The sequence below is a fragment of the Sciurus carolinensis genome, chromosome 6 (genome assembly GCF_902686445.1).
Source record: "Sciurus carolinensis chromosome 6, mSciCar1.2, whole genome shotgun sequence".
NCBI lineage: Eukaryota > Metazoa > Chordata > Mammalia > Rodentia > Sciuridae > Sciurus > Sciurus carolinensis.
The window spans coordinates 18,642,243-18,658,505 of record NC_062218.1 but is presented as its reverse complement, the minus strand read 5'-3'; positions in this window follow the sequence as shown (position 1 = coordinate 18,658,505).

Below are 16,263 nucleotides of genomic sequence, written 5' to 3'. Positions count from 1 at the left end.
AGTTATGGGTCAGATCCAAGGAAGTCCAGCAGAAGTTCAAATTTGAGCCCCACACAATTCAAAGCATAATGATAAACAAAAAGTTATTGCAACGCTTTGGTTCGTTAGGCAAAAACAAATGATAATGTAGTATCTTAGAAATCCTAGTAAACATTCACTATTACATTTTTCAGAGATTTGAGTAGTCAGGAAGGATTCATCAAGCTTTCTCACTGCTCAGATATTCTTTTTTTCTTCTTACAGAAATATTTATCTAATGCTTAAGTTGTTTTAAAGTCTTATGTAAACCTTCTGAATTCTATAATGATTTATGCTATTTACCGTATTTACTATATTAGTTAAAATATATTGCCAGTTTCTTGTGGGCACAGCAGGTGGCATGCTAATCTCGTGCTTGTAAAATTCAGTAAGATATACAGACCACCCGGAAAGGAATGAATTAGGGGCTTTGGAGGACCTCAGTAAAGATGTCATGGCATGTCAAGATAACATTTCAAGAGTTTTTGTGCCTAAGGATGGCAGCAGTGAGTAGTAAAACATGAGGATAACAGTGCCCCGATTTGTGAATTGCCCAGCCAGAGAAAAATCTTCTAAGATACCATAAAATTGTTGAAGAATATCTGCAGGCTTATATCCATTGCCCACATCAGATGATTAAATGTTCAATGAAATGATTCACATCTCATTGAGATTTAGATGAATTTGCTTTATTAAACCTTTTCTACTTTTCTGGAGGTTTTCCAGAAGGTCAAGCTAAAGTTGGACAGGTGCACAGGAGCTATTTAATGAAAGACTTGCTCCATCAGCTTGAAAATCAACTCATCCGGTTAGAGACAGACAACTGTCTTCTCTTGAACTTGAGGAGCCTGTGGTCTTCATCAAGCACAGGTGGACACTTCTCGTAATTGTGATTGTAGTGGATTTTCCAAGGGACTACCCTACACATATTGTCAAGTACTCTTCACAATATCAAGAGGTTGTGTTAAGAGGAAAGAGATAGCTGAATGAGAAGGTCACTTTCTTGGCTTCTCCATGGAGTAAAATGAAGAAAGTAGACAGACAGCATCTCAGCAAGGTGAGTGAACCAAAAAAAGAATAGGGTGAGGGGAAACTTTAGAGGAATTTAAAATTTGACATTCAAAGCAGATATGGGACTTGTGAATCTGAAATCCCCAGCAGCACAGCCATTGCTAAGGCTGGGCCAGAAGTACCAGCCAGAGTGGTCCCTCTATGAGCACAGTGGAGTAATAAAGGAATAAAAGGAACTTGGATTTTTAGAAGGCCCAAGGTATCCTGGAGCATTTAGAGATCAAGAACATTTCCTGACAAATGTGAAAGGCGCATTGCATAATATCCTTATGTGGGAAAGAAGCTGCCATATCTCCAGGAAAAAGAAGGAATAATTTTGCAGCTGTCATATCTCCAGGAAAAAGAAGGAATAATTTTGCTGCAGCAGCTCAGGGGCTGGCAACTGAGGAAGCTGATTCCTGGCAAATCCAAGTTTGATCTGAAATAAAGGCCCAGTGAACACACATGCATGCCATAAAATGTGCTTAAATGACCAGGAGAAAATCAAACTTGGAGAGAGGTTTACACAGGGGACAAATGGTCATGGAAACCCACCTGACTCTACCCTTCCCCCTCCAACCTGATGCTTGCAGGGCCAGCTGGGAGAGACACATCTGGTTGGATATTCAGAAGGCTGCGGGCAGGAGACATTGAGTTTGGAGACTGAACCCAAGGCCAGGAAAGTAGGGACCACCAGTGACATAGTGGACTAAGAATTGGCTACTCCACCACATGAGTGGAACCCAGGGAAGATCCCACAGGTACAGTCTTTCAGGGTGGATTGGCAGTTACTGGTCCCTGGAGGTAGGCTGATTTAAAATTTCCAGACCAATCGGCATTCAGCGAAGAGCCTGGAGCCCACCTAAGCCTAAACCCTGCCTCCAGGAATTCTACCCATAGGATTACCTCTCTCATCCAGAAATCCAGAGCATGGAGCATCACACTCCAGATGACCCCACCTGAAACTGCTGAGAAGTGAAGCTGAGAATCTTTTGAACTCAAATGAAAGAATTCTCTAACTTTTCTTTGAGAATTTTTTTTCTCTTTTCTAAAAATTTCTCTAATTGTGAGCTTAATAGTACATGGACATTTATACATACTAATTTTTACATCATAGTAGGAGCTGTTTGGTTTAATGCTGTATATCTTGAATTGGTTGTTACTTTTTGTCTCCCTCTAAACAGTGAGGTACTAGAATCCCTCAGGGACACTACAAGTTCACAAGATAGAAACTCTACTATCTCAGATCTATACAGCTAGATTGGTAGACACAAATAACATGAAAAAGCAAGGAAACAAATTGCTCAAAACAAACCAAGCTACTTCAATAACAGAATCTAATGACACCATGGTGGAAGAAATCTTAGAGAAGGAATTTAGAATGTGCATAGTTAAACTAATCAACAAAGTAAAGGACAATGTAAGGAGTGATATCAGAGAGAAAATACAGGAAATGAAAGATCATTTCAATAAAGAGATAGAGATTCTGAAAAAAAAATCAAGCAGAAATCCTTGTAATGAATGAATCAATAAACCAAATGAAGAATTCAATGGAAAACATCAGCAACAGGGCTAGACCATTTGGAAGACAGTTTCAAGCAAAGAAGACAAAATAAATAATCATGAAAACAAAGTTGACCATGGAGAAAGAATATAAGAGACTCTGAATAGAAGTTCCAAGAAATATAGTATAACCTGAAAAGACCAAATTTAAGAATTAAGGGGATAGATGAAGGCCTGGAGATACAAATGAAAGGAATGCACAATTTTATCAATTAAATAATATAAGAAAATTTCCCAAACCTAAATAATTGAATGGAAAATCAAATACAGGAGGCTTACCAGACCCCAAATATACAAAAGTACAACAGACCCAAACCAAACACATTGTTGCGAAAATACCTAACACAGAGAACATGTGCAGAATTTTAAAGGCAGTCAGAGGAAAACAGTGGGTAGCATTTACAGGGAAAACAATCTGGATCTCAGCTGATTTCTTAGCACAGATACTTAGAGCTAAAAGGTCTTGGAATGATATATAGCAGGCTCTGAAAGAAAAAGGATGCCAACTGAGAATACTATACCCAGCAAAGTTAAGCTTCAGAATTGACAATGAAATAAAAACCTTCCATGATAAACAAAAGTTAAAAGAATTCACAACTAGAAAGCCTGCACTATAAAACATTCTCAACAATATATTTTATGAAGAAGAAATAAAATATAAAAGTGAACACCAACAAAGAGAGGAACTCCACTAGAAAATAGTCAATCAAAGGAGAAACCAATTCAAAGTAAAACCCAGAAATAGAAATGGAAGGGAATAAAAATCATTTCTCAATAATAACATTGAATGTAAATGGCCTAAACCTATCAAGCAAAAGACATAGACTGGCAAATTGCATTGAAAAGTAAGACTCAAAAATATGCTGTGTTCAAGAGACTCACCACAGACTGAAGGTAAAAGAATGGGAAAAAAGTATCTTTCACATGGATCTTGTAAACAAGCAGGAATTTCTACCTTTATATCAGATAAAGTGAACTTCAAGTCAAAGTCAATCAGAATGGATAAAAAAGGACATTTCATAATGCTTAAGGGAATTATACATCAATAAGACATAACAATCATAAATAATTTTGCCCCAAACCATGGAGCATCTATGCACATCAAACAAACCCTTCTTAGTATCAAGAATCAAATACAGGACAACACAATAATACTGGATGACTTTCACATGCCTCTGTCTCCACTAGAATGATCCTGCAAACAAAAACTAAATGAAGACCTATGTTAGTAAAAAAAAATGATACAATTGATACAAATTAGACATAACAGACATATATAGAATATTTCATCCATCAGTGACTGAATACACTTTCTTCTTAGCATCATAGGGATTTTTCTCTGAGACCATGTTATGTAAGCTATCACATATGTTGGCATGCAATTTTAATATTATCTTAGTATATTTTTTCCTCTGTAGGGTTATTTTGATAGCTCCCTTTAAATTGATATTAATTTTGTGTTTTTTGGCTTGATTAGACTTGTTTCATTTTTATCAACTTTTTAGCTATACTGTTTCTTCTCTATTTCATATATTTTTGCTCTACTCTAATTTTTTCCTTCCTACTAATTTGAAAATAATTGATTATTAATGTAGTTTCTTTCTTATCCATGTACTTTAAGTTATATTTATAGTGAGTACTGTTTCATCTGAGTACTGTTTCATCCCAGAGATTCTGATATTTTGATTCTGATATTTTAAGCTTTCATTATCACTTAGTTCAAAGCACTTTTTATTTACTTTTCTTGACCAGTGAGATATTTATATGTGTGTCATTTAATTTTGAAATAGTCAACCTGTGGGAATGGGGTTCTATATATCTTAATGCAGTTGATTCCTAATGTAATAAATCATGCAGGAAACACAGTCTGCATGATTTCAAATTTTTTTTAAAAAGTAATGAAAAATTTTTTATATTGATTGTATTGGTTACATGTATGTCAAAACATGTCAAAACTGATAAAATTGTATACCTCAAATATTTGCAATTTATTGTACTTCAAATCTGCTTCAATAAAACAATAAAGAAAAAGAGAAAAGAGAAAGGAAGTCACTACTGCTTGAACTATGTCCTCCCAAATATGCTATTCTGAGGTCCTAGTCCAAGTACCACAGAATATGAACTAATTTGGGAATAGGGTCTTTGAAGATGCAATAAGTTAAGTGAAGATGCAATCATAATGCAGTAGAATGTGCCTGTAACCCTATAAGACTGTTGTCCTTATGAGAAGAATATTTTATAAAGTTTGAGACACAGGCCATCTGAAGATTGATGAGAGGAGTGAACTATATACAAACCGTGGAACAACAAAAGATTTCCATCAAACCACAAGAGGCCTGGTAGAGGCGGGTAGAATTCCCCTGGATTTCTTAGTGCACATAGTTCTGCACACACCTCAATTTCAGACCTGTAATAACCAGTACTTCAAAACACACACACACAAACTTTGGTGTTTGAAGTCACCCAGTTTATAATACTTTGTTACAGTAGCCTTAGGAAATGAACACCAAGATCAATCTTAGCCTGTATAACATAAACCAGAACAAGTACCCAACTACCCATCAAACTCACATGCCCCACATACAGCATGAACACTAGTAACAGCAGCATAGGGATTTAATCCTAGTCAATCCCTGCAGGTAAATGGTTTGTAGGAATTGTTTGCAGAGACCATGGCTCTATGTTCAAGTTCAAATATTTCTGAGAAATATTAAGAGTAAAAAAATGGAGTAGTTTTTGGAAAAAGAGATTACATTAATGAGTATTAAGGAGAAAGAATTTGAAGCTGCAGAATTTTACTAAGTGTTCAGGACGGAAATAATGAAGGGTTGATTTCATTTTGATGTTTTCCCCAGTTTTAAACTGATGCTGGCATTAATTCTTTGTGATTCTTGGGAAAATCATTTTACTTATAAGGAAGAAAAAATACTGCAGCAACTTTTTCACAGTGAATGAAAAATGGAAGTTCCTAAAGTCTTCTGGCCAAAAGGAAATCATAAGTATAATTGTGATTGTTTTATTTCAGGGAGGATGTGTAGAGCTTTAATCCTAATGTAAAAATTGGAGAGACAGGCTATGTCCAATATCAACATTATCATAACTATGGTCTCAATTTGGCTAGCACAAAACCAAAAGGGTTCTGGAAGTTATTTATGGACTATAAATATAATTATTTATAGATTTTAAGACTGCAGCCACTAGAAGAGAACTGTGACTGACTTAATTTCTATCTTGAAAGATGATTTTAATTACAGCTGATTTGTACACAGCCATCGATTTGGCTTATGTGATCTCCTGAGTCACTGCTAATGCTGGATATTAAAACTAATTTGATTCTTTTCTTTCAGGGCCAGCAGTTTGATTTACTCTTTGCCTGGCCACCTGTATATTTAAATTACCTGGCATAGTATCACTCAATAAGCTTGGTTGTAAGCAGGTGGCTTAAAATTCAAAGGTTGAAGTTATCTATTATGTTGGTACCATTTATAAGGAGTTAATAGTGGAAGAAAATATGTCATGCTTTGTATTTTTTTAATGATTTTATTGCAAAAAATATTGGATCATTAAATAAAAATAAATTAAGACTGTTCGTAAGGGAGTGAAATCCCAGTTATATGGGATAAGTTATATGCTCAAGAACATATAGTTGCTATTATCCTTGAATCTCTCAAACGACAAAACTAATATGTAGAAAGGAAATATTCATTATATTCCTGGAAGCAATATATATTGCCTCTGGGGTGATTGTGCCTCTTCATCACACTGATAAAATGTGTCAAGATGAATTTCAGTCATGAGCTATGTGTTATCTTAGAGGGAAAGCATGCCTCCCTTTTTTGAATACATTAATTTATTCATTCGACAAGTGTAAAACACTAAATTCAAGCAATATTTTAGACATTGAGGTCATAATAATAAACAATTAAAACCACATATTCAAACAATATATTTCAATTAAAGGTAGAGATTGCATTTTTTCAATGTATAAACATGTTATATATCATATGGTGTTAAATGCCATAGAAAAATAACACAGCAAGGAAATGAATGCAGATGCAATAAGAGATATGTCTTCCTAACAGAGGGTTGTCAGGAATGGCTTCACTGAACAGGTAGTCTTTAAGTACACACTTTACCTTGGCCAGAAAGGTTTGCATAGAATGAATGGCATTAGCACAAATAAGAATTTTGATATTAATATGAGGGGTGAGTATAGGATAAGAGGAAGTCTGAACCCACATCCTGGCACCGTGCATTCTGACAAGGACTAGTCTCCCCACATGATCTCCCATGTGGGAAATCATTAATTGCGGCCACTGTGTTCTTGGATTTCCCAGAGGTGGTGCTAAGCTCATGGGATGCTTTATTACCATTGTTTCCCAGATCTTGGGTAATGATGAGTTGACCTCATTAGAGGAGATGGAATTGAAAACAACTTTCATAGCATGTGCCCTATATTCTAATAGACTTATTTTATTGATGCATATTCTGAGGGAATGAGTAAAAGAATGTACAATTGTTTAGGCCATTTGCCTTCTAAAAATTGGAACAACCCCTTCCAGGCTTTCTTGCCTGAAATATGTCACAAAATTTAAACCTTGTTTCCTATGTAGATTTTATTGTAACCTCCTGTAAAATTTCATATTAGCACCGTAGAAGTTGATTTTCTGACAAGCAGGAAACCTTTTATAAACAGTAAGAACAACAAAGTCAAAAGCGCATATAATGGATTATGCATGTGCAGTACCTTTAAAATCCAAGTTAGAAATTTCTGTATTTTCAAAAAATGGTTCCAAGTCACCATGTAAGATGCCAACAGAGTTGCAATTATCTTGTACAGGTTGAGTTTCTCGGGACCACATTGTTATAAGTGCTCACATTTTAGGAAAATTATTAATATTACATAAGCACTTAGAAGCATTTAGTTTTTCTAGTTAATGTTTGCATCCTTGTTATCTCAAAGCCCAAACAAGAATGTGAGGTAATGCATATGTTAAAACTTGATTTAGTCATTCTAAAAGGTATCTTTCAAACTGTCAAGTCTTATGCCATAAATATATTCTTATTATTTAAAAATTTAAATAATAAATTGCAACTTTTCTAAATCCAATTTGTCCTTAATGCCAGCATATTTCAGACTCAACAAAGAAAAAGATTAAAAAATTATTGGAAAATGACAAAATTTGTTACTTATCTGGTAACCTTGAATGCAACCAAGTAATAGATCTTACATACACATGTGTTACTCTAGCATTGTGAAAGGTGTGTAACTATAGCCATCGATCTACTTGATTACAGTTCATCTTAATCTGGGAATCAGCTATGATTTATTCATGGCTCTATCACTTGGACCCAACAGGGTACTTCTAAGTTTTATTTGAATTAATGTTGGACTGGATAAGCTCAAGTCCAACAAATACTTACTAGACTCTTTCACTGAATGTAAAAGAAAATTCACTTTTTACAACAAATGCTAAACTTACAGACGATGTCTGCATGCATGCTCCTAAAAATAAATTCTGTAACAATTTCAAAAGTCAAGGATATACTCTATATATTTTATGGAGGAAAAATTAATATATGTTTGGAAATTGATATAGATTTCTTTTTGTATACTGGGAATCAAACTCAGGGCCTTGTGAATGCCAAGTGCCATCCCACTAAACTAAATTTTAGCCCCCTAAAACTCTTTAAAAAAATTCTAGAGACCTATTACATCTGAGACCTTCTCTATATCCTTATGTGGATTTACCTCCTATGTAATTTAATTCCCAGTTTTCTTATATTTTTTTCTCTACTCATTCATCTAAGCAAAATCATCAAACTCATTTCTCTCAGACCTCAAGACTGTATGATAGATAGATAGATAGATTGATAGGTAGGTAGATAGATAGAAATGGCATATGACATATGAAGTTCAGAACACCTTTTTCATTTCTATACTCATGCATTTGATTGTTTGCTTAACAATTTCTACAAATTCCCTTTAGTAAAATAAAATTTACAGAAACAAAATGGAATACTTAACATTCCTCTAACATAAGATTGAAGGAAATCATTAATGCCTAATTTCTTATTTTTCTTACCCCTCAAAAATCAATACATATTCTACATCATGCTAGTTTGATTTTCAAAAACTATCTTGAGTCCACTCACATTTGAGATCATCATTATATTTTTACCTGGGTTATTTTATTAACCTTAAAATATATGTCCTCAACTTTACCCAAGTGGAACCCATTATAGCATAGTAAGAAACACTTTCTAGAAATTTAATCTGGATCATGTCAGTAAACCCTTAAACCCTTCAAGGGTTAATTAATTTTCCTGGAAAAATCTAACTTACTATGCACTAGTAGGTTCTGTATAATACGACTCCTGTCTTTTGCTTTGTATTCATTTTCTGACATTCTATCATTTAAAGAATAATAATTTTAGCTTCATGTTGTTTTATTTGTTTTGAAATTCAAATACATTATCTATTCCATGAGTAAAGTTTTAGGTTGAATATCATCACTGTATTAAGATATTCCCTCTTCAGCCCATTCTCCACCCTCTTGGTTGTATTTTGCTGCTTCTTGTTTCTCAATCTTGGACAAGTTTGAGAAGATAATTCCAAAATTATTTTTTTTCAGGATGGAATAGCAATTGATCTATTATCACAAATTACTTATGTTGAAGGACAGTATTCTAAATAGTCAGTAAAAATCCTTGTTTCACATGGTGTGCCAAACACACTGACTTCCATACAGCTGAATTTCAAGGTAAGCTTTAAAATGATACCTGATTAAAATATAGACAAAATCTAAAGAATAAATAAATTGATCTATTAAAATTTGAAATTCCATAATCAGATATTCAAATCAGTTCCTATATTTATAAATTTCGGTAGTTAAGTGGCTGCATATAAACACGTTTTAAGACTAATTTGACATCAACAGTATAAAATAATGTCATTAACATCATGATTAAAACACCCAGCAGTAATGGATTTTGTAGTCGTGACTTCTTTGAGGAAATCTCCGGTACTGGTAACACAAAATATTTATTTTTCTTGAAAGTGATCATTTTCAATTAATAGTATTATTCTTTCATAGTTTTCAAATTTCAAATAGCTGTCATTTCCTCTTCTAGCATGCATAGAAGCAATTCCTTCATTTGATATACCTGCTATGTTTTGAATCTAACGTGAGCCATTTAGCTCTGTTTCCTAAGTTGTGCCTGCAGAGGCACATCATCAGGGATTTCCCTGGAAGTACAGTTACAGGAGCACTTGGTCTAAATCTCTCACCTTCTATTCTCATTATGATCATTGTTTGGTCATCACATGGCAAAAATTTACTTGCTTATGTGATTATAATTATTATTGGTTTCTCCTTAAGAAAGTAGACTCCACTGGACTAGGGGATCAGCTATGATTTATTCATGGCTCTATCACTTAGACCCAACAGGGTTCTTCTAAGCTTCATCTGAATTAATGAATAAAGAATGTAATGTAAGGGTTGCTTTGCTTTATCTTCCCATGACTTCATTCTTATCTCTTGACAAAGAAACCTTTAAACTGTATCTCAAATTTACCATTGTTTAGAAGCCTATAAGTGTATTTCATTTTTGTTGTTGTGGTTGTACTGGCAATTGAACCCAGGGGTGTTTAACCACTGGGCCACATTTCCAGCCCTTTTATAATTTTATTTAGAGACAGAGTCTCACTGAGTTGCTTAGGGCCTTGCTAATTTGCTGAGACTGGCCTCGAACTTGCCATCCTCCTGCCTCAGCCTCCTGAACCACTGTGATTATAGGTGTGTATAACTGCATTTCTAATTTTCCCTTTTTTAAGTAGAGTGAACTGTTTTTATCATGAATCTTAATTCCATATATTCAAAAACAGAATTTTAGATGACTTTTTTTTCCAATTTTACCCAAATAAAACTTTCCCTGACTTAACAATTTTGAATTCTCTTTTGAACAAATTTTATGCAACAAAGTGTTTTTCTTAGTGTTTAAAACATATTTGTAGGAGGAATATAATGACATTTTAAACCAGTTAACTTTTATTTATTAAGATAACGAATTTTCATAACAATTATTTTTAGACGAGGTTTGCACAAAATTCACTTTCAGAGATCATTCTTACACTTTCTGTTTTGATGGTTGTAATATAATTTCAATAAAGAAACATTATTTTCAAGCAACTGCTGTAATTTACAACTTCAGTTATGTAAAGAATAATTATATTCCCTATTTTTCTAATCCATATATTTTAAATACTGTTTTTAATTTTGCCTGCATTTGGTACATAATATAAGTATAAGAAGCTTAGTTTAACTTATATAAGGAATTTAAAGTAATTTAAATAGTACATACCAAATGTCAAATAGAAAAATTGAACATTCTCTTACACATAATGATATTGTTTTATTGTAGAATTCAGAATTCATATAATAGCATTTATTAAAAGCTAATGCCAAATATTTAATCCAAAAATATCTTTGTATCATAATATGCAAAATGGTGAACAAATGTAAAAGAAAGTCCAATACAATTTTATAAGATAAATATTATCTTCTAACAAAAATTGAGAGAATTTGCTATTAGTGAAACTCTAAAATTATATGATTATAAAATTTGCGTGCTACAAATTTTTCTTCATCTCTTCTGCTTATGTGAGGAATTCTCTGAGCAGATAAGCACATATTATGACTTTTGAGATTAAAAACAATGAAAACTTGAAATAAGACACTGAGTTGAGAGTAGAAAACAGTGTATTCAATACAAAATATCTAAAGATGGAGTATTTAATATTAGAATAACAAATATATAGCTCTAGGGAGAAGAACATTGTAATGAATTTCAAATTTTTGATTCTTAATTGGACTTATCATATTCTTATTTGCTCAGATATTCCATGACTAAGAATATTTAAAGAGGAGGTAATATCCTTGTAGAAGGGAGTGAGAGAAAAAAAATCATGACTTTGACATTGAACTTGTTGAGTTAAAGATTCTATCAGATATCATTTTGAAGTTGACTAATTTGTGGTTTAGAGATTAGGGTTGAGATGTGGTTTAGAGATTAGGGTTGAGAATTGAGAACCAGATGGCAATGAGCATTTTTAGTTGTCTGGGTGCTCTTATGGTTTGGATATAAGGCATCCCCCTAAAGCTGCAGTATTAATATAGGAATTTTCAGATGTGCAGTGGTTAGATAGTAGTGAGAGTCATAACCTAGTCTGTTCTAGTTTGAATGGACTAACTGAGTGGTAAACGGAAGCAGTGGGGAATGGTTGGAGGAGGTGGATCACTGGGTTATGCGCTTCCTTTCTCTGCTTCCTGGACACATGAGTTCTCCTCACCATACCCTTCTGCCATGATGTTTCCCTGAAGCTGGGTCCAGTACAATGGAATTGACCCACCAAGGGCTAAACCTCTCACACCATAAACCAAAATTAACTTCCTTCTCTAAGTTGTTCTTGTCAGATGTTTTGGTCACAGTGACAAAAAAAAAAAAAAAAAAAAAAAAAAAACTGAGAAACACAGGTTCCCTGCTGTCCCTATTATTTTATATGCATTATTTCTTTCAATTTTTTAAATAATCTCATGCACTAAGCCCCATTATCCCATTTCAAGATCAACTTTTGAAGGGATATAGATATAAAGAGTGCTTCCCAAAGTTTGCTCCAAAGTTACAAAGTTAAGTAGTAACTGGTAGAGCATCCGTTCAAGTCCAAATTCCACTTACATAAATCCTGTGTTAGCACCCCTAGACATGCGCTGCTCAAAGTCAGTAGCAAGGAGAAATGAAGAAGTCAAAACAGCTCTGGGAAACATCAACATATAACATGCAGAAAGGAAAACCTACAAAGAAGACAGAACTTTAAGAGAAAAACCAAGATAGGAGTCTCAAGAGAAAATGGAGCAGCAAACGTGCTATTTTTCAGTGAGCTTGATTTTGAAAAGAAGAAAGAGAAGAGGAGAAAGAATAGATCACACAGGATGAAAACAATGACCAGCAAAGGCTGTGTCACAGTTTTGCAAAGAATTTGAGCCTTCAAGTTATGAGGTAGAGTGGGATAAAAGATTATCAGAAATGTTTCGCCTTTTCAGGAAAGTTCCAAGTGTCCTCTGGCGAGAGCCAACTATCATCAAAGTGAGAACAGCAAGTGCTGGATGGGGCTGCCTTACAGTTCAGCAATCTGAGAAGGCAGGTTTCCTAGCAGCGATGGGTTTCTATATTTTTTGAAAATGAATCAATTCTGGTTTTTGAATAAAGCAGGACAGAAATGAACACTGACAAATGCCTTAAATTTGCTAATGTTTATTCTAAAGGTTGCAATTGTGGATGGTCAAAAGCCTTAAGAAGATTAAGCTTGATTTTTTTTTTTTCAGAATCTCTATCTCTATAATAGACTTTTGATTATTTTTGCCTCAGAAGTTCTGTTTTCTAATATAAAGCACTAAAAAGAGAAAGGCACCTGAGTCCTATGGAAATTGTATGATTCTTTTTCACAGGCCTATCTCTGAAGCAGCATAAAAAAAAAATATTTCTGATTAGAAGAGCATATTTTTCTCATGGAAAACTTCTTTTTTTTCCCATGAGTTGTCAAAAGTAATTTAACAAATTGCAATTTGAGAAGTACACTGGAATATAGCACCAAATTTTGATACATTTAAGGACTTGGAAGGACTTCAAGAGTGTTATGATTTAGATAAGAACTGTCCCCCTAAAGCTCAGGTGTGAGACACAGCAAGAAGGTTCAGAGTTGAAATGATTAAATTATTATAGCCTCAACTTGACCTGTGGATTAATACACTTATATATATTAACTGGGTGGTAACCATAAGCAGGAAGGGTGTGACCAGAGGAAGTGGGCCACTGGAGACCTGCCATTGGGGTTTATATTTTGTTCCTGGTGAGTCGAGCTCTCTCTGCTTCTGGGTTGCCATGTCCTGAGCTGCTATCCTCCACTAAACTCTTTTCATTGATGTTCTACCTCAATTCAGGTCCAGAGCATTGATGTGAGCGTGATCAGCTGACTGTGGAATGAATCTCTGAAACCATAAACCAAAATAAAATGTTCCTCTGCAAGTTCTGGTCAGATCTTTTTGTCACAGTTATAAAAAGTTGACCCAAACAGAAAGCAACAATGCACTTCAATCTTTGATCTACTTGGGATTCTATTAAAGTATCAATCATTTCCTAATAGCAACCCCTTTTATTTATGAGAATTTAACTCTATTGCATTTACTATTTTTAAAAATTTGCATTTAATTTATATTAAATGTGATGATTTAGTTCACAATAAAAATTTTACATATTTATGATATAAATATATTTTGATACTGATAGACACAATAAAATTATTAGGTCAACCTAATTAATATATTTGTATCTCATAGACTTATGTTTTTTGTAGAGACGATAATTAAAATCTATTCTCATAGCAATTTTCAAGGGTAAAATGCATTATTATTTACTAAGATCACCATACTATACATTAGATTTCTGAAACTTATTTCTCCTGCCTGATAGAAATTTTATACCCTATTTCCACCCCAACTCCAATGCCCTGGTAATACCATTGTACTGTGTGCATTTATGAATACAACTTTTTAAGATTCCACATATAAGTGAGATTTTATGCATTGTCTGTTCTTTGCCTAGCCCACACCACTAGGCATATTCTTCTCCAGGTCACCCATGCTGTTTGCATAGTATTTCATTATATATTTTCATACACACACACACACACACACACACACACACACACACACTCCATAGTATTTTCTCTATTCACATTTCCTTTATTTATCTTTTGATATATATGTAGGTTATTTACCAAGCAAACTTGTGCCTGTATTTCAAGTGCCCTACTGCCACAGTGGTGATAGTGTATGAAGCACAGGTGCTGTAGAGAAACCAGGCAGCAAGGGCTGTCATGGAGCTGTAGTCACCTGGGCCTGGAGGATTAACTTGCTAAGGAATAGTGGCTCAGGTTTCTGAGGTTCAGGGGCTCACAGTACATCTTCAGAGCCAGATTCTGAACTAGAAGCACACAAACTACAAGGCTACGAGATTTGGAAAAGGGAGTAAAACTTGCTTTGATTTTGGCTTCAATATCAGAGGAAAAGGTTATCACAGAAAGGCTGCAGAGTTAGCATTCATAATAGGGTTTTCAAGGTGACCAAGTGTCCAAGCCTGGGAAGGGGTTAGCACTATTAACACTGGCTCACATTTAAGGTGTGCACATTGTGGCCCCAGAAACAGGAAAACAGGCAAGCAGAGAGTGATTTCAGAGTCAAGTTCTGGGGTGTTGGCACCTGCAGACAACTGTACTTCCAGGGTCAGGAACCACACAGTGTTCGATGGTCCTGTCCTAGGGTGAAACAAAGGCAACAGCTTCTTTGAGGCTGGATTGGAGCACAGCCCCATTTCCCTCTTTGGGGAGTCCATGAAGGGATTGGTTGTTGGCTACCTTGGAAATGAAAGTTGTTGATGTCTCTGTAAAGCTGGCTATGGGGACTGTTGGTGGCACAGTATTGATACTGCACCCTTCTTCATTCCTAATTATTTCTAGATATTTCAGGAATGCCAATCTCTCCAAATGCTTCCAACTGTGTAGCTATTCTCCGTTTTATTTTTGTTCACCTGTGTTGTTTCTGGTCCTTACAAGGACTCTTGAGTATTCCCAAGGTTATTGTTATTTCTGAAAAATGAAAAATGGTCTAATTCTTATATTTCTCTCTCTCTCTCTCTCTCTCTCTCTCTGTATGTGTACAAAATAAGATTCCTATTGACCACTGCACACTTGCTGATGTCACTTTCCAATTAATATTTTATTCATTTTTCTCTATATGTGACTATTACTAATTATGGATTATAAAAGTCCAAGTAATTCTGAATTACAGAATATGCAAACTTTTCTTGGCTTATATGAGTATTTGGATGTATAAACTTCTTGTGAAAAATTTAAAAGGTCAGAACAATCATTCTGAATCATGATTTTACAACCTAGAATGTGAATTCTTTCATCTCCTCTAACACTTCAAATATGACTATTTTAGACAGGATAATGGTCCCTAACAGATAACAATGTCCAAATGCCCTGAACCTCTGACTATGTTTCTTTCTCTGGCAGAAGGAACTTTGTAGATGGGATTAAAGTTACATACCCTGAAATGAAGTGTTTATTCTGAATTATTTAGGTGGGTCCAGTATAGTCACATGGATCCATTAAAGTGGAGAATTTTTCCCATCTCTGTTCTTAGAAAGATATATAACAATGAAAACATGATTGGAGAGATGGTCACTTTCTGACTTTCAAGAATAAAGAGTGGTCCATGAGTCAAGGAATGCTGGTGACCTCCAGAAGTGGAGGGAGGTAAGAAAATGGTTTCTCCCCTAGAGCCTTCAGAAAGGAATTCAGTCTCATCTGCTCCTTTACTTTAGTTTATGGTACCTATTAAGACTTCTGATTGTAAAAAAATAGATTATAAGAGCAATAAAAGTGACTGCAACCACCAAAGGATTGTTCTTATTTTTTCATTGCTTTTGTATGACCTAGAGTTTACATGTTCTCCTTTTAAGAATCTTTTGGATTTAGAAGAAGGAGCATTATTTTGTTATTTTCAGCTT